At 40.2% G+C, this 26,505-nt stretch overlaps 1 protein-coding gene across 1 annotated transcript in view; it reads left to right on the top strand.

The window, feature by feature from the left end:
- ULK4 (unc-51 like kinase 4) overlaps positions 1 to 26,505 on the top strand; it is a 590,170-nt gene that overhangs the window by 178,801 nt on the left and 384,864 nt on the right. The gene's annotated exons all lie outside the window — the stretch shown is intronic.

The following is a 26,505-nucleotide window of genomic DNA, read 5'->3' as shown; positions in this document are numbered from 1 at the left end:
CTTGTGGATATTGCTGCTATGAACATTGGGGTACATGTGTCCCTTTGAATCACTACATCTATAACTTTGGGGTAAATGCCCAGTAGTGAAATTGCTGGGTCATAGGGTACCTCTATTTTTAACTTTCTGAGGAACCTCCACATTATTTTCCAGACTGGCTGTACCAGCTTGCATTTCCACCAACAGCATAAGAGTGTTCCCTTTCTCCACATCCTTGTCAACATCTCTTGTTTTCTGAGTTGTTCATTTTAGTCATTTGACAGGTGTGAGGTGTATCTCTATGTCATTTTTATTTGTATTTCCCTGATGCTGAGTGATGTTGAGCATTTTTTCATGTGTCTGTTGGCCATGTGTAGGTCTTCTTTGGAGAAATGTCTGTTCATGCCCTCTGCCCATTTCTTAATTGGATTGTTTGCTTTTTGGGTGTTGAATTTGGTAAGTTCTTTATAGATTTTGGATACTAGACCTTTATCTGATAAGACATTTGCAGATATCTTTTCCCATTCCATAGGTTGTTTTTTAGTTTTAAAATTGAAATTTAAAAACTTCAATATTACACTGTGTCCTTTGGTGTGCAAAAGCTTTTTACCCTGATGAAGTCTCAAGAATTCATTTTTACTTTTGTTTCCCTTGCCTTGGGAGATGTGTCTAGCAAGAAGTTGCTGTGGCTGAGTTCAAAGAGGTTGTTGCCTGTGTTCTCCTTTAGGATTTTGAGGGTTCCTGTCTCCCATTTAGGTCTTTTGTTCAGTTTGAATTTATTTTTGCATATGGTGTAAGAAAGCGGTCCAGTTCTGCTCTTTTACATGTGGCTGTTCAATTTTCCCAACACCATTTGTTTAAGAGACTGTCTTTTTCTATTGGATATTCTTTGTTGAAGATTAATTGACCATAGAGTTTTGAGGGTCCATTTCTGGATTCTCTATGCTGTTCCATTGATCTGTGTGTCTGTTTTTATGCCAGTGCCATACTGTCTTGATATATTGTACAGTTGTTTCAAATGGGAGCATATGTATCCTGTCCATTAGTCTATTAGAAATGGAAGCAGAAGTTGTTCTTGTCTGTTTGTAAAGGCTTCTCTCCATTCGCTTTGCTGCCTCTACTCTGTGTATCTACCATTATTTTCACCAGGACAAATAATACAGTTTTCTCAACAGATGTTTTTACATCATTTCTTGGGCTCATAGTTTGGTCTCCATGTAGCAACTAGAGAATCTCTTATACAGTGTCGATCAGCTTTTGTTTCTTCCCCACTCAGACTCTTCTAAAACATCCTGTCATGTTGAAATGATAGCCTTCCTCTTTACCATGGCCTCCTCTTCCTTACTTCACCTAGCAGAAGCCCACTTTTAGCCTGTCTTCTGTGACTCTTGACTTTCACTCCATTCCATCCACATAGTTTATCTTATTGCTTTTTGAACACAGTAAGCCTACTAGACTCACTTCAGAGCCTTTCCCAAGTACTGTTCCTTGTGCCTGTAATGCTCATCCTCCCAGGTGTTTTCATGGCTGGCTTCCTCAGGTCATTCAGGTTTCTGGTCAGTTTAAGGGTCTCTTCTTCTGAGAGCCACTCTGATCATCCTGTCTCATATACCCCTCTTAACTCCAACTGGAGAAACCCTTTAACGGGAAAGAACTAAATTCAGACCATCAAAGCCTGGATATAAAATCTTTGGTCCTCCTAGGAAATTGCTGTGATATCTGTGTGTCTGAACGAATATTTAGAAACTTTAGCAGTGGTGGGAAAATGGTGGCCTGAAAGCATACCCTGGCTCTAACTTCTACTGTGCTATCTCTCTGGAGCAATAGTGAGTAAAATGCATGTAGAGTAGGAGCCTGGAAGATGAGGCTTAGCCTTGCTGGAGAAGTAAGGACAGGCTCCACTCTCCCCATGCTGTGTGGCAGATTTGACTTGCTATCCTCCAAACCTCAGTGAATAGCAGACCTTGGGACTTCTGCAGGATCCTAGATGCAGATGCTTTCTGGATGTGGTTGATGGGGCCAGCATGCCTGTACCCAGGAGGTCAGGAGCAAGACTGAAAGGGGGGCAGTCTGCCCCTGGTCAGTGAAGCTGCAGGCAGATGACCTCATTTCTTTGCACTTGAAGAGAACAGCTCTGTCTCACCACCTGCTTCTTTGCCACAACCTGTCCTGGTCCAGTACTGAGTAGGTAAAGTCATAAGTAAGCAGATTTGTCATAGTCCATTGAAAGAAACACGGTACTGGATGGAGGAGGAGAAAGAAGAACAGGCAGCTCTTACTGGGGCAGAACAGATGGGATGGACAGAATTTTAAGAAGTAATGAAAACTATGGAGAGGAAGTATTTTGAAATTCAGCAGAGGAAGAAAAAGAACATGGCCTCTGCTGAGGATGGTGTTAGTGCTTTGAAAGGCAGTATGAAAGTTCACACCTACCACACAGAACTTATGGCAGAGACCTGGACAGTCCATGTGAAAACAATAGGAAAGATAGAGTATGGTTCTAGGACCCCTCACATGCCCCGAATGCCAGGGGGAGGAAAGGAACTGATGGAGGATTTCTAAATGAAGAAATGTTAGCAATTGTCTTATGCTTGGACATGCCCTCTTGTGATCCTGTACAGGCTTGTGAGTAAAGGAGTGAGAAAGTCGCAAAACTATAAAGGCAAAGGGAAAGATGGCTAAAGCTGATGAGCACTGTCACCTCATCTTTGTAGTTTGGAAGCTGGAAAGCTGGTGGGTAAATGCTTGCTCATTTAGCAGAATGGAGATTGCTGACATCCCTTTTTGTCTGCAAGGGGAAAGCTGTGAGGAGACCTGATGACTGTGTGACAGAATTCTGGAAAGGTTGGGAATTAGGGGTGCCTGCTACCTTTGATGGCGGTGGTGAGGAGGAGGGGAGACTCAAGACAGGATTGATAGGGAACCTGCATGAAGAGTTGATTCCCACCTTCTTCCTCCAACACAAATAGTCAGGAGACTCCACCTCTTCTGCCATAGCGGGAGACTTGAAAATGCATTCTGGATCGTGTGAACTGGAAACGCTGCCAATTTGGGTATTTCCACATATAGATAAGAGGGACATGAGGTGCCTTGTGAGAAATCTGAGGTTTGTACGCAAGTCTACATACTCTGAAGGGTGAGGACTTCCACCCCCTATCCTACTGCACTTGCAGACTGTTAGCAGCCTGGCTATGTACTGTTGGCCAGAATTTGGAGATTCATCTCTGGGAAGGTGACCAAAACCCAATAAAAGTACCATAGAGGCTGCCATTTGGATGTCCCCTTCTGCAGCTAGTGACACCTTGCCGGACATTCTTGGAGTGGAGCCCATCAGTCTTAGGGCCTGCTCCTGTACACACACCTCCCTTCAGTGCATCATTTAAAAATATAAATGGGCCTCAAGAATCACCAGATATTTAAGGGAAGCCTCTAACATGGGATGTAGAAGCCAAAACTCGTCAACAGATAAAAGGGATGTGGCAGAAACAGAATAAGATTATGAACAGACACTTCATGGAGAGGGGAATGAGGAGGACCTTTAAACCTATGAGTAGATGTGAAAGCTTCCTTGTTGTAAGAGGAATGCACTCCACTACTTATTCTAAGGGAAACCAGCAGAGATAGCATTTCTGGCTCAGTGCATGGGCAGGGTCTGAAAACATATTCTCTTGGTGAGGACATGGGGAAACTGGCCTTGTCATACGTTGCTGGTGGGAATATACAGTAGCTACTCTGAAGAGGAATTTGACAATATTTAGAAAAATTACATGTTTTCACCTTTTGCCCAGCCATCTCACTTCTAGGATAGAACGTGCAAAGATCTGTTATTAGCAAAGAAGTGAAGTGACATATCCACTAAGCATTGCTTGTTACGGCAGAAGATTATAAACAATGCAAATATGCAGCAGCAGGAGATTGGCTAGAGAACTGTGGGCAACCTTGTGTTAGCTTGCTTGCTTGCTTGCTTTCTTTCTTTCTTTCTTTGTGTTAGTTTTCTATTTCTGCTGTAACAAATTACTGCAAACTCCATGGTTTGAGACAATGCACATAATTAATCCAGTAGTTTCCCTGGGTCAGGAGTCAGGGCTCTGGGTAGTGAGACTCTCTGCTCATATCTCACAAGCTTGAAGGGAAGGTGTTGGCTGCTGCTGCAATCTTCATCCGAGGCTTAGGGTCCTCTTCCAAGCTCACTAATTGTTGGTGGAATTTATTTCCTTGCAGCAGTAGGACTGAAGTCCCTGTCTCCTTCATGTCTTTTGGCCGGGGATCGCACTGAGCTTCTAGAGACCGACCTTTCTCTCTATCAGCAGTTCACAGCAGAGCTGTCTCCTTTCCCCCCTGGACGCCAGCAGGAAGGCTACTTATTCCTTGAATCCCTTCCATCCTCCTCAATGTCTCTGACCTCCCTCTTCTGCCACCAGTCACAAAAAACTCTGCTTTTACTGGTTTCACCTGATTGGGTTAGATGCATAGAGATAATCTGTATTTTTAGCTTAATTGAATTGAGATTTTAATTACTTCTTCAAATTCTCTCCACCCTAGTATCTACATTAGTGTCTGATGCCAGAGGGGTGGGAATCTTGGGAGAGGCACATCTTTAGGATTCTGCCAACAACAATTCCCATAATGGAGGACTTGGCAGCTATGGAAAAGGGACCAGGAGGAACTCGATACACGCACAACCATGGAGTGGTCCCCAAGATATATTATTATTCCGAAAACAAGCAAGGTGCAGAACAGTACTTATAAGAAAGGGGGTGAGAACAGAAAAGATACATGTATTTACTAATATTTTCAAAAAGAGAATGGAAAGATAAATGAAAAATTAAGAAAAAATGACAATTTATAGAGGAAGAGAATAGGGAGAAAGGGTAGGGATGAAAGCTCTTCTCTGAATATAATTGGTTTATGACTTTGATTGATGATTGATTTTAAAGATTTTATTTATTTATTCATGAGAGGCAGAGACATGGGCAGAGAGAGAAGCAGGCTCCATACAGGGAGCCCCATGTGGGACTTGGTCCTAGGACTCCAGGATCATGCCCTGGGCCAAAGGTAGATGCTTAACTACTGAGCCACCAAGGCATCCCTATGACTTAGATTTAAAAACCATGTAAATGTACATGAATAAAAATAAAAATGATAAAAAGAAAGTAGTATGTAAAAATGGAAAAATAACTTTACGGTATAATTCCCCAGAGAAGAGATGTAAACGTGTTTTTAAATCACAATACTTGGTAGTGTATTTCCATTGGGATATATTTTAGGGAACACAAAACCCCATTATGAAACTTTCAGCTGTATTTTGTTCTTGTTGGTGTTAATAATTATATTGCTAGCTTGAAACTACTGCATATACATACATGTAAAGGAAGAGAAAGCTAATAATTATGCCAGTTGTAACAGGAACCAAGATTTTCATCATAAAAGAAAACATACAATTATGAAATAAAAAGTAAAATCCTATCATCCTTAATTTAAATCAAAATTATTAGGATGAACTCATGATTTAGTTTTTTAAAATTTTTGTTTTGTTTATTTAATTTAGTCTCTCTTTTTTTTTTAAGACTTTATTCATGAAAGACACACAGAGAGGGAGAGAGAGGCGGAGACATAGGCAGAGAGAGAGGGATAAGGGCTCCCTAAGGGGACCCAGGGAGCCTGGGATCATAACCTGAGCCAAAGGTGGACGCTCAACCACTGAGTCACCCAGACGTCACTGACTTAGTCTCTTTTGAAAGAAATTACTTATTTTATAGTTTTATATCTACTAAAAATCCAGCACAAATTTTAATCCCTAAAATGCTGTTTTCCACTAAAAGGAACCATGCCTTTTTTTGCAAATGGCCTCTGTATTTGGCACAGCTATACATTCATGCAGGAGATAAGCAAAATAGAGCCCAGGACATGTCATTCCTGAAAGCAAGAAAATTATTAAAAACTGCTTGAGGTCATGTCAAAAGAACATAAGGTCCAACTTGAACGAGATTCTCTTGGCCCAAGATGGCATTTTGAGCATTAAAAGGAATAATGATTGCAATATATTAAAATACTAATGTAAAAAATGTTTTGAGGTCATGATTTTTTTTAATAAATTTATTTTTTATTGGTGTTCAATTTACCAACATACAGAATAACACCCAGTGCTCATCCCATCAAGTGCCCTCCCCAGTGCCCATCACCCATTCACCCCCACCCCCCGCCCTCCTCCCCTTCCACCACCCCTAGTTCATTTCCCAGAGTTAGGAGTCTTTATGTTTTGTCTCCCTTTCTGATATTTCCCACACATTTCTTCTCCCTTCCCTTATATTCCCTTTCACTATTATTTATATTCCCCAAATGAATGAGAACATATAATGTTTGTCCTTCTCCGATAAAATTACCTCACTCAGCATAATACCCTCCAGTTCCATCCACGTTGAAGCAAATGGTGGGTATCTGTCGTTTCTAATGGCTGAGTAATATTCCATTGTATACATAAACCACATCTTCTTTATCCATTCATCTTTCGATGGGCACCGAGGCTCCTTCCACAGTTTGGCTATTGTGGACATGGCTGCTAGAAACATCGGGGTGCAGGTGTCCCGGCATTTCATTACATCTGCATCTTTGGGGTAAATCCCCAGCAGTGCAATTGCTGGGTCGTAGGGCAGGTCTATTTTTAACTCTTTGAGGAACCTCCACACAGTTTTCCAGAGTGGCTGCACCAGTTCACATTCCCACCAACAGTGTAAGAGGGTTCCCTTTTCTCCGCACCCTCTCCAACATTTGTTGTTTGCTGCCTTGTTAATGTTCCCCATTCTCACTGGTGTGAGGTGGTATCTCATTGTGGTTTTGATTTGTATTTCCCTGATGGCAAGTGATGCGGAGCATTTTCTCATGTGCTTGTTGGCCATGTCGATGTCTTCCTCTGTGAGATTTCTCTTCATGTCTTTTGCCCATTTCATGATTGGATTGTTTGTTTCTTAGGTGTTGAGTTGAATAAGTTCTTTATAGATCTTGGAAACTAGCCCTTTATCTGATAGGTCATTTGCAAATATCTTCTCCCATTCTGTAGGTTGTCTTTTAGTTTTGTTGACTGTATCCTTTGCTGTGCAAAAGCTTCTTATCTTGATGAAGTCCCAATAGTTCATTTTTGTTTTTGTTTCTTTTGCCTTCGTGGATGTATCTTGCAAGAAGTTACTGTGGCTGAGTTCAAAAAGGGTGTTGCCTGTGTTCTCCTCTAGGATTTTGATGTAATCTTGTCTCACATTTAGATCTTTCATCCATTTTGAGCTTATCTTTGTGTATGGTGCAAGAGAGCGGTCTAGTTTCATTCTTCTGCATGTGGATGTCCAATTTTCCCAGCACCATTTATTGAAGAGACTGTCTTTCTTCCAGTGGATAGTCTTTCCTCCTGTATCGAATATTAGTTGACCATAAAGTTCAGGGTCCACTTCTGGGTTCTCTATTCTGTTCCATTGATCTATGTTTCTGTTTTTGTGCCAGTACCACACTGTCTTGATGACCACAGCTTTGTAGTACAACCTGAAATCTGGCATTGTGATGCCCCCAGATATGGTTTTCTTTTGTAAGATTCCCCTGGCTATTCGGGGTCTTTTCTGATTCCACACAAATCTTAAAATAATTTGTTCTAACTCTCTGAAGACAGTCCATGGTATTTTGATAGGGATTGCATTAAACGTGTAAATTGCCCTGGGTAACATCGACATTTTCACGATATTAATTCTGCCAATCCATGAGCATGGAATATTTTCCATCTCTGTGTCTTCCTCAATTTCTTTCAGAAGTGTTCTATAGTTTTTAGGGTATAGACCCTTTACCTCTTTGGTTAGGTTTATTCCTAGGTATCTTATGCTTTTGGGCGCAATTGTAAATGGGATTGACTCCTTAATTTCTCTTTCTTCAGTCTCATTGTTAGTGTATAGAAATGCCACTGATTTCTGGGCATTGATTTTGTATCCTGCCACGCTACCAAATTGCTGTATGAGTTCTAGCAAACTTGGGGTGGAGGCTTTTGGGTTTTCTATGTAGAGTATCATGTCATCGGCGAAGAGGGAGAGTTTGACGTCTTCTTTGCCAATTCGAATGCCTTTAATGTCTTTTTGTTGTCTGATTGCTGAGGCTAGGACTTCCAGTACTATGTTGAATAGCAGTGGTGAGAGTGGACATCCCTGTCTTGTTCCTGATCTTAGGGAAAAGGCTCCCAGTGCTTCCCCATTGAGAATGATATTTGCTGTGGGCCTTTTGTAGATGGCTTTTAAGATGCTGATTTTCAGGTGTTAGCACTTGGGGGAGCTGCTCTGCCCCCTGCCTGGTGCAGGGCTCAGTGGGGGCTGTTTACCCCGTGAGGCCCCAGGAGGAACAGCCGCAGCGGCGGGGCCAGCTCTGCAGCCCTGGAGTCAGCCCCCACAGTAACTAGGGAGCTCTCCGTCTGCAGGGCCTGGAGGCTCCGGGGCGGGGCCGCTGATCTGCTCAGCTCGGGGCAGGAGCGTCCTTGCTGTCCTGGGCCCTCCCGGCCTCTGCCTGTCCCGGGGAGGCCGGATGCTGGGCTGTGTCCCGGCGCCCTGTGCTCCGGGGCCTGCGCTGTGGGATTCGCGCTCCCGCCCCGCAGCCCCCTCCGCAGAGCCGCCGCCCGAGCCCCTTCGAGCTGCTCCGGCCCCGCCGTGCGCGCTGCAGCCCTTAGGGAGCTCGTTGCACTCTCCGGGGGCGCAGGTGTCTGTTAGTGTCCCCGGGAGCCCGAGGGCATCCCCGCCCTCCTGGGTCCTGCTCCAGCTCCCTGCGAGCCCCTTTCCCCCGGGAAGGTTGGTGCAGCTCCTGCTCCTCCGGGACGGGGCTCTCCTGTCCTGGGGACACTCACCCCGGCCTCAGCCCGGCTCCTCGCGGGGCCCCTCCCCCTCGGAGGCCTTTTGTTTCTTTATTTCTTTTTCCCCGTCTTCCTACCTTGATGGAAGCGCGAACTCTTCTCACTGTAGCATTCCAGCTGGTCTCTCTTTACATCTCAGGCCGAATTCGTAGATTTTCAGGATGGTTTGAAGGTTATCTAGGTAGTTTGGTGGGGACAGGTGACCTGGGGACCCTGCTCTTCTGCCATCTTGCCCCTCCTCCTGAGGTCATGATTATAATAAATAACCTTTATTAGGATGGGTGACCATTATCCTGAAAATTGTTCAGTCAGGGGCCAAAATCAGTATTTACCTAGCATTTAACAGACTATCATTCAGAATAACCAAATAGTTGATTTGGCAAAGTTTTTCCTTATAAAAGTTTCATAGCTAATCAATATAGGAGAAATGATAGAATTTCTAATTCTATCCTAATTCTATCATTTAGGAAATCTTCATTTTGTAATCCTTTAACTCATAAATGAATTAACTTAAAAAAATGAACATTTTTGGATAAATCTTTGGATATACTTTTTAACATTTCGAGTAACTTTTTAAATGTGAAATTGCTGGGTCTTATGATTTTTAAAAAATATTTTTATTTATTCATGAGAGAGAGGGGGAGGGAGGGAGAGAAAGAGAGAGAGAGGCAGAGACATAGGAGGGGGAGAGGCATCCTCCCTGCAGGGAGCCTCATGAGGGACTGAATCCCAGCAACCCGGGATCATGATCTGAGCCAAAGGCAGATGCTCAACCACTGAGTCACCCAGGTGTCCCAGTTGGTCTTATGTTTTTAAGAAGTAGACAAGCTATTTTCCAAAGTAATTGTACTGTTTTACATTTTTCCCACAGTGTTTGAAAATTCCAGTTTTTCTGCATCCTTGCCAACAATTCCTTATAACTGGTTATTTTTTTTTTTAACATTATCCATTCAACTGGGTGTGTCGTTCTATCTCATGGGGGTTTTTATTTGCATTTCCCTAGTGACTTATGATTTAGAGCATCTTTTCATGTACCTGTTTGCTATTTCTTTATCTTATTTGTTGATCCATCTGTGCATATCTTCTATTATAAAAATGGGTTATTTTCTTAGTTTTAAAATATATATTTATGATAGAAGTTATTTATCAGATGTGTGATTTGCAAGTATTGTTTCTCCATCAGTGACTTGCCTGTTTAATCTTTTAAGAGTGCCTTTCAAAGAGCAGAAATGTCTAAATGTAAATGGATAAATAAATTGTGGCATATTTATACAAGCGACTCCTTATTTTACAATAATTACTTAGCAATAAATAATTTTTAAGAACTGAAAGGTTTCATCCTACTTGTAAGCTAATAAGTAAACCTGCTGGTTTTCATAGATGCAGGCAGAAGACATAGACTCCTGGGTCAGAGACAGGACTTGATTAACCAAGGCACAGTGGTCAGCGTGAGGATTATGTTTGAATTGGTTCCCTCTTGACTCCCAGGTCCTATGCTGGAGGGAACAATGTGTAAGCAGGCCCAGGTGGATTCTGTGTGAACCGGGAGGTGGTTTGTATCTTTGCTGAGGAGCGCCAGGATTTGGAAGCCCCTATTTTTTATTTTTTAAGATTTTATTTATTTGTACACAGAGAGAGAGAGAAGCAGAGAGAGAAGCAGGCTCCATGCAGGGAGCCCAACGTGGGACTCGATCCAGGGTCTCCAGGAACACACCCTGGGCCGCAGGCGCCAACCGCTGCGCCACCGGGGCTGCCCAGGAAGCCCCTATTTTATGGGGTGCTGCAGAGTTGCCCAACTTTTACCCTCAGAAGGAGACAGTATCTTCATTATCCTGATCAGAAAATCAATCTGCCCTCTTCCTGGGTGGGCAGTGTGTGTGTGGGCCAGGGGGCATCTCTTGGTTCCCCCCCCCTTTTTAAAACAATTTATCTATTCATTCATTCATTCATTCATGAAAGAGAGAAAGGGAGATGGAAAGGGAGAGGGAGGAGGCAGAGACACAGGCAGAGGGAGAAATAGGCTCCATGGAGGGAGCCCGACGTGGAACTTGATCTCAGGTCTCTAGGATCACACCCTGAGCTGAAGATGGTGCTAAACCACTGGGCCACTGGGGCTGCCCCTCTCTCTTTCATTCATTTAATACTGGCCTCATAAAGGGAGGGTGGGATATGTTCCTTCCTCCTCTGTTTTCTGGAAGAGATTGTATAAAATTGGTGTTAAGTTTCCTTTAAATGTTTAGTAGAATGCTCCAATGGATTCATCTAGGCCTGAAGATTCATTTTAAATATTTTTGGAGCATTTTACCCAAATCCATTTTTTTAAAATCATTGCAGGACCATTCAGGTTATTAGTTTTGTCTTAGTTGGGTTTTGATAATTTATGGTATTTGAAGAATTGGCCCATTTCTTCTATGTTGTTGAATTAATGAAAATAAAGTTTTTTTTCTGGTATTATTTTTTAACTGCTGAAGGATCTATAATTCCCTTTTTCATTCCTGATATTGCTAATTTGTGCCCTGTTTTTGATCTGTTGTATTAGAAATTATTGTAAAAGTAACTAGTTTTTTGTTTCATTCATTTTCTTTATTATTTTTCTGTTTTCAGTGTCATTACTTCTCTGATTCTTATCATTTCTTTCTTTCCTGCTTATTGTTTGGTCCTTTTTTGCTCTTTTATTTTTTTTATTTTTTATTTATTTATTTTTTTATTTACTTATGATAGTCAGAGAGAGAGAGAGAGAGAGAGAGAGGCAGAGACACAGGCAGAGACACAGGCAGAGGGAAGCAGGCTCCATGCACCGGGAGCCCGATGTGGGATTCGATCCCGGTTCTCCAGGATTGCGCCCCGGGCCAAAGACAGGCGCCAAACCGCTGCGCCACCCAGGGATCCCTATTTTTTTTATTTCTTAAAGTAGAGACTAAGATTATTGATTTGAGACCTTTCTCTATAAAAGTTCTCATGTAGATCGAGTTTTATAAGTCTCCTTTACAGCAACACTTTTGCTGCTTTTGTACATACTTTATGTTGTTCTTAAAAATTTCTTTGATTCAGTTCTCTGCATCTTTACTTCCTTTAAAACTTCCTCTTTGATCCATGGATTATTTAGAAATGTGTTGTTTAATATTCACATGCTGAGAGATTTTCTCTTGTTATTTTGTTATTGATTTCTAGTTGGATTTTGTTATGGTCAGAGAAAATAGTCTGAATGATTCCAGTTCTTAAAAATTTGAGGTTTATTTTATAATTTAGTAAGTTATGTATTTTAGTGAATGTTCCATGGGTGCTTAAAATGGATATGAATTCTGCTACTCATTGGGTGGAGTGTTCTTTCTGTTAGATTTTCTTATTTTGCTGTGTTTTTTAGATATTTTGTACTTAAAGTTTTTATTTCTAGCAATACTGAAAATGGAATTATGAAGTCTGTGTTATAATTGTGGATATGTCTATTTCTCTTTTCAGCTCTAACAATTTTTACTACATGTATTTGGAGACTCCATTGTTTAGTGCATACATACTTAGGGTTATTATGTCTTCCTGGTAGATAGATGCTTTTATCGTTATTTAAGTTCCTCTTTGTCTCTGATAGTTTTATTTTCTGTGACATCTACTTCATTGTGTCTGTAAAGCCACTTCTGCCTTTAATATAGGCTAGACTATTATGTATACTCCTGGACTTACTCATTCTGATGTTCTTCTTTACTTTTTTTGATATTCTTAGATTGATGTTATAGTTTCCTTTATGTTTAGAGAACTTTCTTAGCCCATTCTTTAAAGATAGGTTTGTTATAAAGGAACTATTACTTTATCTTTTTCTGAGCAATCTTTATTTCTCTTGCATTCCTAAAGCATATTTCTCTGCAGTTAAAACTTTGGTGGATGAATTTTTTAAAGTCACCCCCAAAATATTACACTTTATTCTGATCTTCATAGTTTCATATGAAAAAAATCTGTTATTATAATTGGTATTCTTTATAGGTAATGGGCCAGTTCTCTCTGGTTGTTTTAAAGATAATTTCTTTGTCTTTTAGGATTTAGAAGTTTAATTATAATTTATCTTTGTGAATTTCTTTGAGTGTCTTCTGTTTTGAGTTTGTTCAGCTCCTTAAATCTGTAGGTATATTTCTTCTGCTAAATGTGGGAATTTTCCAAGCCTTATTCCTTCAAATATTTGTTCAGTTCCATTCTTCCTTTCCTCTGAGAATACAAATATAGGTGACCTTAGAGATATTGCACATTCAGTTCCAGACCACTCATAATAAAGCAAATATATACAATATTAGAATCAAGTGAGTCAAATTAATTTATTTCCCAGTGCATATAAAAGTTATGTTTAAACTTTTAAAAGTCTTAAGTTGAAAGTCTATAAAATGTGAAATAGCATTACTCTGAAAAAAAAAAACCAATATACATATCTTTTTTTTTCATTTTTTTTAAAGGTTTTATTATTTTTATTCTTTTTTATTTATGATAGTCACAGAGAGAGAGGGAGAGGCAGAGACATAGGCAAAGGGAGAAGCAGGCTCCATGCACCGGGAGCCCGATGTGGGATTCGATCCCGGGTCTCCAGGATCGCGCCCTGGGCCAAAGGCAGGCGCCAAACCGCTGCGCCACCCAGGGATCCCCAATATACATATCTTAATATTAAAATACCTTATTGCAAAAAAAAAAAAAAAAGCTAACCATCATCTGAGCTTTCAGCAAGCTGTGACCTTTTTGTTCATGGAGGGTCTTACCTTGATATTGATGGCCACTGACTGGTCAGGGTGGTAGTTGCTGAAGGATGAAGTGGCTATACCAATTTCCTAAAGTAATCCAACAATGAAGTTTGCCTCGATGATTGACTTTCCCTTTCATGAATGATTTCTCTGTAGTATGTAATTTTGTTTGATAGCATTTTAACGAAGTAGAACTTCTTTCAAAATTGGAGTCAGTTTTCTCAAATCCTGTTGTATCAGCTAAGTTTATGTAATATTCTAAATGCTTTGTTGTCATTTCAACAATCTTCATAGCATCTTTACCAGAAATAGATTTCCATCTCAAGAAATTGCTTTGTTTGGGCCCATGGGTGGCTCAGTGGTTGAGCATCTGCCTTTGGCTCATGTTGTGATCCTGGGGTCCTGGGATTGAGTCCTGCATCAGGCTCCCTCCCTCTGCCTATGTCTCTGCCTCTCTTTGTGTCTCTCATGAATAAATAAATAAAATCTTAAAAAAGAAATTGCTTCGTTTGCTTTCATAAAAGCAACTCCTCATTCACTAAAGTTTTATCATGAGATTGTGGCAATTCAAATATAATAAATAATATGAAAAAGTTTAAATATTATGAGAATTACCCAAATGTGACAGAGACATCAGTGAGCAAATGCAGTTGAAAAAATGGTACTGATAGACTTGACCTATGCAGACTTGCCACAAACCTTCAATTTGGAAAAATGCAATTATCTGCAAGCTCAATAAAATGAGGTATCCTTGTGTAAAGTATTTTGTAATTGTTCTATAAGTCATGAGACTCTGCCTTTTTTTTTTTTTTTCTTTTGTGGGGGTAGATGAGGAGAGGGAGAGTCTTAGGCAGGCTCCACCCACATCCATCTTGGGGCTCAATCTCACAACCTTGAGATCACGATGTGAGTTGAAGTCAAGAGTTGGGTGCTTAACTGGCTGAACCATCTAGGAGCCCTGCTGCTTTTTTTTTTTTTCTTTTTAAGTATTTTTTAAAATCAGTTTTTCAGATTTTGTAAATATAATTAATCTGTTTGTGATTCCCTGATTATGTTCTCTCCCATGTGCATTCTATTATTGAGCCCATCCAGTGAGTTTTTTATATTTTTCAGTTCTGTATTTTACATTTTCTTTTATAACTTTTATTTTCCCTGAAATTTTCAGTTCTTTCATTGGTTTTAAGAGAATTTGAATCATTTTTATTATGACTTTTAAAATTCTTATGAAGTCATTCTGGCATCTGATTCATATAGGTATTAGATCTATTGATTGTCTTTTTGATTCCAGTTGTGATATTCCTGGTTCTTACTGCCATTAATGATTTTTGATTGTGTCTTGGACATTTTGCCTATTTATCTTAGATTCTGTGTCTTCACCTTACTCTATTATTAAGTCTTGTTGCTTATTAAGAAATGGACACTCAGCTCATCATTGGACCCCACTGACACTAACTAATGGGGGAATCAGATTGCATCCTGCTTCTGCTGGTTGGGGAAGAGAAGAATAGCTTCCTGCTGAGATATGCTGATGCCATCCTCTGGGAAATTGGAGAGTGGCTTGCTTTGGTTGAGCAGGGGGTGGAGGATCAGTTGCCTGCTCATCTCAAGGATGCTATTCCCAGGGTGGGGCACTGGGTGGTAGGAGCAGATCATCGCTGTCTGCTCCTACCAGGCAGAGGATGGAAGATTAGCTCCCTGTTGGCCTTGTTCACACCTCTCAGTTGGGGAATCAGAGTGGACCACCTGCTGCTTGGGGTCACCCCAAGCAGCAGGTGGTCCACTACCTGGCTCCACTGAAACTGTAGAGGAGGGAGAGAGGGCTGTATGCAGTTTTCTGTTGGTGTTTTGCCAAAGTAGGGCAGGTATTCTAAAAAATAAACAAACAAACAAAAAAACAAACAAACCCCCAAAACCCCCACCAAATTGGCCCTTAGGCCATCTTTCTACTGGTGCTTTGGGTAAAGGAAGCAGGCCTTTTCTTTTTCTGGATAGTTCTAGTTTGAAATCTTCTATAGCATCCTTTTCTGAATATGTGAGCAGCAATAAGGAAACTGAAGAGACTCACGGCTGTATTGTTCATCAAGTTCTTTATTCTTTAGGCAACTCACATATTTTAAAGTCATCTTATGCTTGTTCTTTATATTATGTCCAGGCATTTTTAGTTATAAGAGGGAAGATCTGGGAGGGATGGGGCATAGCTCCATCTTGGCATAATTGGAAATCCGAAGTCACTTTTAAGTACTGCTCCTGGAAATACAAATTGGTGCAACTTTTTGGAAAGTAATTTAAAAACATCTATGACTGTTAACAATACAGATCACTTTGGTTCTAACAGGCCTGCATTTGGTGTTAGAAATAGAAGTATGAATTATTCAGGATGTATGCCTGCGGGTGCCAATGTAGCATTGTTTCTAGTGGTTAATGTCTGGAAATACAGTTACTCTCCATTGATATTGAAATGATGGTAAAGCTATAATATAAGTAAGTGATTCATTTCATTAACTCAGAGGTATGTTCATTATATATAGATAAGTGGCAAAATGAAAGGGCAGAACCACATATAATGAAGTTATTTTTATAAAACAAATAAAAATGGCAAAAAGTCTTCTATTTGTATAAAACTTTGTTTTAAGAAAAACCAGTGAAGTATAATACCAAGTGGGTTATATCAGGGGGAAGGGTGTGGGATAGGGAGATTGTTATTTTTATTCAAGAAATTGTTTCTTATTTTTATTCATTTTTATTTTAATCTTATTATAGTAAGAATGTTTCAGTCCTGTAATTAAAATCTAAGGAAGAAAAAAAAATGTTAGCAATAGGCTCCAGGTGATTTTGAAGGATTAAGGGAATCTTTAAGGTAGTCAAAGCTCAAATTTTGTTTCAGCTTTGTAAATTAAGTTTATGAATGTGTTACTCCCAGAAACACAGCCAAAGTATGGAAAATAGTTGGTATTTATTGCTTTGTGCTTTGCAGCCTAGGTATTCTATTAGGGTGTCTATAAAATGCAAGGTTAAATATAAATGTATGCAAAAGCTTAGGTATTAAAATTCTTAGAGATGAGTTTATATGCAAAATTGTTCTTCCTTTCTTACCTGTCCCCTGGAACTCCACTAGCAGCTAGAATTCTGAACTAACCAAGATGCTGCCCATCTGACTGAGAACTGGAAACCTCATATCAAGAACCCATGATAAGGGGGGCACTTGACGGGATGAGCACTGGGTGTTATACTATATGTTGGCAAATCGAACTCCAATAAAAAAATATACAAAAAAGAAATAGCCCATGATAACCTTTGCTACATTATGTAGATATTTTTTCCTGCTTACTGTCATCACCATTGGCCTTTTATGGATTAAATATCAGCACATTTTCTATGATGTCAGCTTTCAAATCTATCTAGCATGACAGGCAGTGAAATTGAGCTGTCAGGATCAGATAAAAATTATATGATGGCCCCAAACTGTTCACCTATTTCTCCAAATGGTTTCATACTTATATTGAATATGACAGGTGATAAAATAGGGTCTTATGTGTCTCTAGAAATGATAACCCTTTCAGAGGATGAAGAGTCTTGTAAGCTCATTGTATAGATTTGCTCTGTGAGCCTGAAATTTCAGTGGCTCCTCATGGATCATATTTTCTTCAAGGTTTTCTTTTTTTCCCCTCCCCTTTCCTCATAGCTTACTATTAATATGGTATTTAGTGAAATGAAGAAAAAGTCTACTTTGATCTTGAAGGCTTTTTTTTTTTTAAAGAAACATTTATTCTGTATAATTGGTTAACTGTGTGGGAAAAATTTTCTTTGCTTACCCCATACAAAAGCCAATTCCAGATGGATTAAAGAATTCTATACCAAAAAGGAACTATAAACAGCTGGAAGAAAATATGTTTAAATATGGACAAAAATAACTTCTGAGTAGAAAAGCAATGAAAGAAACCATAAAAGGAAATACTGATGGTTTGACTATATATAGATTAGAAACTTTTATATACTCCCCAAATTACAGATTTTGTTAGCACAAAATTTTATTTATAAATATTTAAATCTTAAATGCAGCATCATCTATAACAAAGAGTTAACCCATATACTGTAAAGAGATTCATAGATACAGATAGTTTGCCTCAAGGAATCAAAGAGATACAAATTAAAATGATTACCAAACACTATTTCTACCCATCATAATGTCATATTAAGGGAAAGAAAACACCACTGTCTTATATTGAAAGTACAGATTAAAGGACAACTTTTAACCAGTTGGTGAAGCTACCTTTTTGAGGGCATTTAAAAATGTGTGTCAGGAATCCCTTTGAATCAGTAGTTACACTGTTATAAATAAGCTTGCATCACAGGTTTGTACTTTTCTGACCATGTCAACTACCTGAAAGATATGAATCCTCAGTGAGCCTACCTTTTCTTGCTTGCTGAGATTTTCATTAACTTTAGTTATTATGGAATTGCCTAGAGGCTCTTTACAGAATCCCCTGGTTCTAGTTGCCCCTGTCTACAAAGTAATCATGACCACTCACTTTTAACCAATAGAGTAACCCTCTTTATTACCTAAAATGGATTGTTGTGTCCTCTGGTGGGAACTTTCCTTCTTTGGAACCAATCTAGCAGAGCCTCAGGGTCATAGAGATGGGAAGTAAGAAATCCTGTGAAATGCTGTAAGACATGACACATGCTAGCTTGTTTTCTTTTTCTTTCTTTCTTTCTTTCTTTCTTTCTTTCTTTCTTTCTTTCTTTCTTTCTTTCTTTCTTCCTTTTTCTTCCTTCCTTCCTTCCTTCCTTCCTTCCTTCCTTCCTTCCTTCCTTCCTTCCTTCCTTCCTTCTTCCTTTCCTTTCCTTTCTTTCTTTCATTCACTCCTTTTTTTTTTTTTTTTTTTTGGTAAAGATTTTATTCGAGATAGCACAAGCTGGGTGAGGAGCAGAGGGAGAAGCCGACTTGCCACAGAGCAAGGAGCCTGACGCAGGTCTTGATCCTGGGACTCTGGGATCATGACCTGAGCTAAAGGCAGACGCTTAACCAACTGAGCTACCCAGGCGCCCCCAGAACATAATTTTTTATTGCATTATTTCCCAGCTGCACCATGATGAGTTGCCAGTAGGCCATTCCTCCTTTTAGCCAAGCCAGGGGCTCCTGGCTAGAGGGGTGCTTGCTGAGATGAGTGAATTAAACTTGAACACATTACCACACTTCTTTTGCTCTTAATAAGTTCCCAGGTCAGATGTAGTATTATATTGTTTATCAGTATGGTAAATAAGGCATTTCTTAAATCCATGCTTGGTGCCACTGGCAGACACTTATGGGCAGGGAAAGCAAATCTGTATCTAGGATATGTAACTATTCCATTAAGGAGAGTTCACTGCCTCTGCCATAAACCTACTTGTTGCTAGATGACTGGTTGGTCTCCCCAGGAAATGGGGCCAATCTGGTGGCTCCCCATTGGCTTCTCTTGTTGGCCGGAGTGGCAATATCCAGGTCATGGTTGATGAGCATTTCTTTTGCTGAGCCCATGCATAGCCTCCACTGTTGCCATCTTGGCCATTTTGCATGTGGGCCTTGCATGAGCGAGTCCTGGGGTGGCTGGAGAGTCATGAATGACATTTGCAGAACAAGTTATCTTGTCTACCTGATTATTGAGAGCCTCTTCTGACATGGATGCCCATTGAAGGCATCTACATGGTACAGAGATGTCTTCCGTGTGTTATGCCTATTCAGAGACATCTCCCCACATACCCCTTTCTCAGCACTTGTTATCAGTCTTTATATCTTGTTCTAAGTCCCTGACCATCCTCCTAAGCTGTTAGCCAGTACCTATGAATCAGTGTGCATCTGTACTTGTAGCTATATCTCAATTTAAAAATGTAATACAACAAAATGTATTTGAAGCTCTACCAACTGGGGAGGATTTCCTTTAGGAACTCCTGCAATTCAGTTTGTAAACTGCAGCAGTGTACTTCAGTTTGGTGCCAGCATGTTGTACCAAACCATTGAGTGGCTCAATGCTTTTTCTCTTCTGTCAGTTGGTCATAGATAATTCTTTATTTTTATTTTTTTATTTTTTTTAAATTTTTTTTATTTATTTATGATAGTCATCACAGAGAGAGAGAGAGAGAGAGAGAGATAGAGACACAGGCAGAGGGAGAAGCAGGCTCCATGCACCGGGAGCCCAATGTGGGATTTGATCCTGGGTCTCCATGATCGCGCCCTGGGCCAAAGGCAGGCGCTAAACCGCTGCGCCACCCAGGGATCCCGATAATTCTTAATCAAGATTAAGAAGCAGGGGTAATGGGGGAATCAGAAGAGTATGTGTCAGAGGAATCTCAGCTACCTAATTATGAAGCTTACTAGTACATTCTGGCCCTGTTCCAGCTCAGTCTCTTATACTGATCAATCTACTTGATTACTGCTCTGCATGCCCAACCTAGTGGCTTGGTGTTTCAGGTTAATGATACACGTAGTGAAAGGTAACTCAGATGATGTGATAATTTGGTGTCAGTAGTTATGCATTCATTCTCTATCAGGAGCTGTTTCTCAGAAGAATAGTAATCTGCAGGTGAGCATGTGGCTTTGCTCTAAAACTCCTTAGTCTGTTTGGGTTGCTATAACAAAATACCAAAGTCTGGGTAGCTTATAAACAACAGAAACATGGTTGTGGAGGCTAGAAGTATGACAGCAGGGTGCCAGCATGGTTGGATGAGGCTTCTAGTCACAGACTTTGTATCCTCACATGGAGGAAGGAACTAAGGACCTCTTTGGGATCTTTTATAAGGGCCTAATTCCATTCATGAGGGCTCTACCTTCATGACCTAATAAACACCTCCCAAAGATGACCTAGTCACTTTCTAACACCATCACATTGGGTGTTAGGATTCCAACATGTGTATTTTGGTTGTATACAACCCTTCAGACCATAGAATCCCTAAATATGTGTGTTGTAATCCTTGCATATTGTTGGTGCTTCCCTGGGGCTCCCTCTATCACCACTGTGTACCACAGACACTCAGAGTATCACTTGCTGTGTTAGGTCATGAGGCCTGAGTGGCAGAGTAGCTCACAATGCAGGTTGGAAGTGCAGCACAGCCCTTATTCACACCAACCCTGCTCAAAACTAGCAAGTTTTTAAATGGACTGCTCAGAAAATTAGTTATGAAGAACACATTCAAAGATGGCATATTTTGCTTTCTAAGTTCACAAAAGCCCACTCTTTTGGTCATAGTCCGTAGAAGATGCAATAACTTGTTTTTGACTTGGAGGGATTCCCCAACATGCTCTAGACCAGTGAGCCCCAGAAACTTCACTGAGGACTATTAGGCCCATGGATTTTTTATGGGATTTAGCCATCTCTCATATGTCTTACTAAGCCAACAGAAGTACCTGCTGCTAACTGTTCCTCAGGTCCAATCAGCTTCATGTCCACAAAGTAGCATACAAGTGTGATGTTGGGTAGACATCAAGATGATCTAGGTCTTTGCAAACTGTTTAATGGCTGAGAGCAGAATCCATGGCATAACTCAAAGGCAAGGCAGTGAACATTTACTGTTTACTCTGATAAGTAAAAGCAGATGCATGCTGGTGGTTCTTCCACACTGATAACAGAAAAGAGCCTTTCTCAGGGCAGTAGCAACTACAATTCCAGGGCTGTGTTGATTTGTTCCAGTACGGATACTAAATCTTAAATCCCAGCTGCAGCTGGAGTCCCAGCCGGTTCATATTTTGGATAACCTTCAGTCATTCAAGATCTATCCTAGTCATTTTCTAAGATTCTACACTGGCCAACTAGGAAGTTTAAATGGGGACATAATAGATTTTATCACCTCCGCACCTTTCGGTTTTTTGCTATTGGTATAATTTCTGTGGTTTGGTTTTCTGCTGGTATGGCTTACTGTCTTGTTAGAGGACATGCCAGACACTGCCACATATCCCTTCTGATCATAATAGCACTCACAGCACAGATCAGATAGCCAGTGAATGGATTCTGCTAGTTGCTGAGTTTGTCTGTTCCAGTTATAAATTTAGGAACTGAAGAAATAATCACTGATTAGGTTTGTAGATATGTTTGGTGAATGCAATTTGAATTTGGGCCAAAACACCATTTATTACCTGGCTACCCTAAACTGAGAGACAGTAGCTTTAATTATAAACAGAAGTTTTAAGTTGGATGTTTTGCTGAGTGTTCTGACAAGGAGATGGAAGAAAAATGCATCTCCTATTTAAAATACAAATTTTTGCTGTATGGGGGAACACACCAATTATGAGTTCAAGAATGTGCAGTATATAGGTAAAAAATGGGCTTAGTGTGTAGTGAAGCAATGTAAAGTGTTTTGGTTCTCTGGAAATACTATACAGCTGCAGCAAGGAACCAATTGTGAAGTTGTCTAGGATGAATCTGAATGAGATGGATATCCCCATTTTGCAACATATGGCAGTAGTGTGGGAAGATCCACAGTAGAAACAGACAATGGAGCAATGCTTTTGATAGGCACAGTGAATTCAGCAGAACTTGAAGGGAGTGGAGATGTCTCAGGGCTGGGAGGTTCTAAAGGTGGTCAGGGAGTGCAGGCATCTTCAAGGAAGGGCATGGATTAAATTAAAACAAGGTGTGTGTCTTCTCCATTTTTAAAACCTATCTAATCACCTTCCCACAGTGTGTAGGTGCCATTCTCTCAGGAATAGATTATGGGAATCTTGTCTCCTATTTGCACCATTTCCAGGCAGTCTGTTCTTCTTGAGTTCCTTTCTGTTTATCTTCCACTTGTACACATGTCACATCTAATTGCCTGTCTGGTTTACTCCCTTTCTCATCCTTCCTGCCACTACCAGATTAATAGTCTTTAATATGCCACTTTTCATTGAGTCATTCCTTTGCTTTAAAAAATTTCCTTCTGGGATCCCTGGGTGGCGCAGCGGTTTGGCGCCTGCCTTTGGCCCAGGGCGCGATCCAGGAGACCCGGGATCGAATCCCACATCGGGCTCCCGGTGCATGGTGCCTGCTTCTCCCTCTGCCTATGTCTCTGCGCCCCTCTCTCTCTGTGACTATCATAAATAAATAAAAATAAAAAAAATTTCCTTCCCACAATCTTGTGCTCCTTCTTTTAGTTAGCATGGCCCTTGTACCAGGTTTGCTGTATGTGGTTCCTTTAAGAATTGTTCATAGGACATAGCTGATAAACAGTATCCAAGATATAAAAAGAACTAATACAGCTCAAAACAATACCCCAAAAACAAATAATCCAATTAAAAAGTGGATGAAAGACATGAACAAACATTTCTCCAAAGAAGATATCCAAATGAGCAATAGTCACGTGAAAAGATGCTCACCATTGCCCATTGTTAGGGAAATGCAATCAAAACTACAGTGAACAAATACAGACTACAATGAACTGTCACTTCACTCCTGTCAGAATGGCTAAAATCAAGAGCACAATAAACAACAGGTGTTATTGAGAATGTGCAGAAAAAGAAAACTTTGTGCACTGTTGGAGAGGATGCAACCACAGTATAGCCACTGTGGGAAGTGGTATGGAGGTTCCTCAAAAAATTAAAAATTGAATTACCCTACAATCGAATAATCACACTACTGGCTATTTACCCAAAAAATGCAAAAACACTAACTGGTATGGATGCATGCACCCCCATATTTATTGTACCATTATTTATAATAGCCAAACTGTGGAAGCAGCCCAAGTGTCTGTTGATTGATGATGGATAAAGAAGATGTGGTGTACACACACACACACTGGAATATTATTCAGCCATAAAAAGAATGAAATATCACCATTTGCTACAGTGTAGATGGAGCTAGAAAGTATAATGCTGAGTCAAGTCAGCCAGTGAAAGACAAATACCATATGATTTCACTCATGGAATTTAAGAACAACAAAGGAGCAAATTAAAAAAAGAGACAAACCGAGAAACCAGACTCCTAACTATAGAGAACAAACTGCTGGTTACTAGAGGGGAAGGAGGTGGGGAGATGTGGGAAACAGGTGAGCAGGTTAAAGAGTACACTTACCTTGATGGAAAGACAAAGATAAATGTTTCCTTCCTTTTTACAGAACTCTGCGTTCCTTCTCCTTTTAGTTAGCATGGCCTTTGTGCCAAGTTGGCTGGTATGCAATTCCTTTAAGAGTCATTCATAGGGTTGAGAAACTTACTTCCCCTTGTCAGCCTCTATGTCTTTTTCCCCTGCCATTTAGAGTTTAGTGTACTACTGGGGTTTTCCCCACTTCCCCAGGCAGGTTTTCTATTCTGGGCACTTGGGCCTTCCCTTGCTGCACTTGTACCTGCACCATCATCTTTAGGAAATTCTTTCAAGGCTCTGGCTGTGAACGGTGATACAGTTTCCTGTTTTTAGGGCTACAGTGGACTTCCTGTGGGAAGATGAAAACATGGGAAGTAAAATACTTGGGTTCAACTTGCCACCTGGACCTAGAATTTACCTTTGTAGTTATAGAGCTCACAGTATGAACTTAACAGACAATCCTTGTTTTCTTTCCACCTCAGGCTCTCTTAGCTGATTCTCCCCACTCTGCTTCATTCCTGGCCCTCCTTGTTTCCCTCTCATTATTGTCCTGAGGTGATCATCCAATCCAGTGGCTTCAAAACCTTTTATCTGCAGATAGGCACCTTAAATGACCTCTTCCCACTCCCGGCTTATACGATTGCCAAGTGTTCAATGTTCAGTGGCATGCCTAAGAGGAATCTTCAAGTTAACATGTACCAACCAGACCTGCTTTCCAACTCCATCTCCACTCCCAGACTCTACCATCTCAATAACACTCAACACGCTCAGTAGTATTATCTAGTTATTCCATCCCAAATCTCTGAGTAACATATGTTTTTGTTGATATCTACACGTGTCCAGACTTGCAATTCCATTGGTCTCTACCCCTCTCAATAAATGACAGCTCTGCTATTCTCAGTTGTTTAATTACATAGAGTTATTCCCAGTTGTTTAGTTACATGGAGTTATTCCTGGCTTCTCTCTTTCACATCTTGCATCTAAGCAATAGGAAGTCTAATTATTTGTACCTTAAAATACCTAGAATCTCATCAATTGACACCATTTACATGCTACCATCCCCATCAAAGCCAACACAATTTCTCATTTGAGCAATTACAGTTGCCTCTTAACTGGTATTTCTTCTTTACGTTTGAGTAATCTGTCCTTCCCACAGTATCCAGAGCGCTGTCTTTAACCCACAATCAGATCATGCCATTCCTTCTCATTGAGAGTGAAATTCAAGTTTCTTACCATGGCCTCTAATGTCTTACAAGATCTAGAGTCTGTCTCTCTGATCTTTTCTTTTGCTGTGCTCCAACCACATCAGAATACACTAAGCACATGCTTGCTTTTGGGATGTTGCATGTGCCTTCCCAACGGCCTGAAACATTTTGTGCTGGCCTCCACGTTGCTCATTTCTTCACTCCTGCTCTCTGCTTAAATGTCATCCTGTCAGAGACGCCTTCTCTGGCAAGGAACTAATTGTTTTACTCTTCTTTAACTTTCTTTTAGGACTTATCACCATGTAAAGTATCTTGTAGTTATTTATTTGTTAATTGTCTTCTTCCCACTCAAATGTATATTCCATGATCCATATCCTCACCATCTAGAAAAATGCTAAGCATGTAGTGGACACTGTAATGAATGTGAATAAATTGAATGAATAAATGAATATCATTATCCTTGTACTCATTGAGCTCATTTTACTAAAGGTACTGCACTGATGTAAGTACTGGAGATATGAATGAATTTAGGGCATGTCAAGTTTAGCTATAGAAGCCTAGTGGTATAGCATGAGGCAGATGAGGGAAGCATAAAGGTGAAGGTGTGTGTGGAATGAGCATAAAGATTCCTTGGGAGATGGGAGTAAAGAAATTGTGGTCACATTAGTGGGAATGAATCATAGTGGTAAATAGAAGGAAATGGGGGGCAGGCAGTAGATTGGGAAGCAGACATGTCCTGGGCAGAAATAATTCTCTTAAAGGTAATGGGGGAGGGGAAGAGAAGTGGATCTTACTTATTTGTGGTTTACTTGGATTATAGTTCAGTGTTGATCCTTTAAACTTGATCTCTTTGTAGAATGCCTAAGAAATACCATTTACAGTTTTGTTGTAGAGCAACTGTAAAGTGTTTATGGACACTACACTCAAATGTTCCCGCATTTTATTTTCTTCATAGAATGTGAATTCTTTTAGGAGCTAATGTTCCCTTGTCAGTAAAGTCAGTCTATACTACTATAGCCTGTGTAAACACATCCTGTAATGGGAAGGCGCTGGGGAGAGCACAAAGAAATGGAGTGTCATTTTAGAGTTAGTTTGATATTGTTATGGATCCCATCAGTTTTTTATTTCTCCCAGCAGAGGGAATGGATATTTTCTTATGTGTTAAAAGTCTGTGCTAGTGTTGAGAAACTATTTGAGTAGTTTTTGCCTTATAAAAAGATTTTTCAAGCTATGATAGGTAAAACATTATTACATTTTGTAACAGAATTTAAATGCTGAGGAAAAATCAATTGCTTACAGACAAGAGTTAATTTGCTTTTTTGATACTCTGTGTATTTTGGCAGGATTTCTTTTTGCTCTCCTGATTTCCAGTAGATAAACATTTATACTTTATCTGTTTTCTGTCTCTGGACTGCTTGTTATTTATATAAAGGATTTCCTGGAACAAGGAAAGAAGCCCACTTTTGAATCATCTCAATCTCTGAGTGGATTCAGGTGATCCAGGCTCATTGATACACCAGCTACCTTCCAGACGCAAGCTTAAATCCTGTCTGGTGAAGTCTAATCCTAGGCCTCAAAATATTCTTCCAGTTTTCATGTATAGAATCTAACTCTCAATAGAAAGTAATCAGGCCTATGAGGAGATAAGATAATATGACAAAAACAAAAAACAAAAACCACAAGATAACAGTGGATAAAAATGGAGATTCCAG

Source organism: Nyctereutes procyonoides, unplaced genomic scaffold (genome assembly GCF_905146905.1).
Source record: "Nyctereutes procyonoides isolate TBG_1078 unplaced genomic scaffold, NYPRO_anot_genome, whole genome shotgun sequence".
In the NCBI taxonomy this organism is placed as follows: Eukaryota; Metazoa; Chordata; class Mammalia; order Carnivora; family Canidae; genus Nyctereutes; species Nyctereutes procyonoides.
The sequence above is the reverse complement of the archived record's forward strand: the minus strand, read 5'-3'. Positions and strand labels throughout refer to the sequence as shown.